Here is a 1128-nt window from a genome sequence, read left to right on the forward strand (position 1 = left end):
GCTCTCATTCCGCTTGGTCACGTCCAAGCAGGAAATGACCCCGCAACTGACTCCGCACGGGCTCTGTATCAAACTTCTTAGGCTTTATCTCCCTCGGAAACAAAGGAAACAACTTCCATACGAATAAAGGAAACATTATACGAAACTTTCATCGTATAAATTAAACCTAAAGTGGAAAAAACGTTTTCTACCACCATGGGCATACTCGGCCTATCAATCTCGATAAACGCCATTCGTCACTCGCCAAATTACGCCTTTCCTTAGAAGCCGAACTAGGTTACAGCATCCCCTTTATGGATGATTCTAACCGACTTGACCTTATTGACAACACGAAAGTGTCATTAAGCCCGCTGTGTTTTACTCGTAAAATGCGGCATGTAAGGAAAACTCGTAACAGAGCTCCTATAGCTATACGGAACATCCTCAAATAGACACGAAAGAAATCTCGGAAGGCCAACACCACTCAAAGCACTGATCACAACCTTCATGCAAAGCCAAAACAATTGAGTGACCACCGCTCCAATAACTTGACGACTAAACGGTAATCCGGAATTTGTCTTGAAACGCCAAGTAACGATTACACAAACAATTATCGTACCACCCAAAAACGGGAATCATACGGTAAATTTGTCATAACAAAACTCAATCCTAACAACCAATCAGTTAACGAAAAGGTTCCACTTGTCAAAAATAGACCAAGTTCCATATACTACGATTCACTTTAAGCCCACTGTGTTTTACTCGTAAAATGCGGCATGTAAGGAAAACTCGTAACATAGCTCTTATAGCTATACAGAACATCCTCAAATAGACACGAAACAAATCTCGGAAGGCCAACACCACACAAAGCACGGTATAGGAGGATGCCTCTTTACGGGGACAAATTTACGCGACCCCTTGGTCCTAACTCCTCGATCGCAAATCAAATCCAAACAGGAACAACAAATCTGGCCGCGAACATCCGTAGTCAAACAAGAATGTATCCGAAACGCAGGGCTAAGACTAATCCTTTGCACCATCGCGAAACATCTTCAAGCCCGCGAACATTTCAAGCACGAAAGAATAACAAAGCTTCAGCATCGCGAGACGTCGCAGACGCCTGAAGATTCGTTCTTCGACGAAATTTCC

This window comes from Brassica oleracea, chromosome C1 (genome assembly GCF_000695525.1).
Source record: "Brassica oleracea var. oleracea cultivar TO1000 chromosome C1, BOL, whole genome shotgun sequence".
Classification (NCBI taxonomy): Eukaryota; Viridiplantae; Streptophyta; class Magnoliopsida; order Brassicales; family Brassicaceae; genus Brassica; species Brassica oleracea.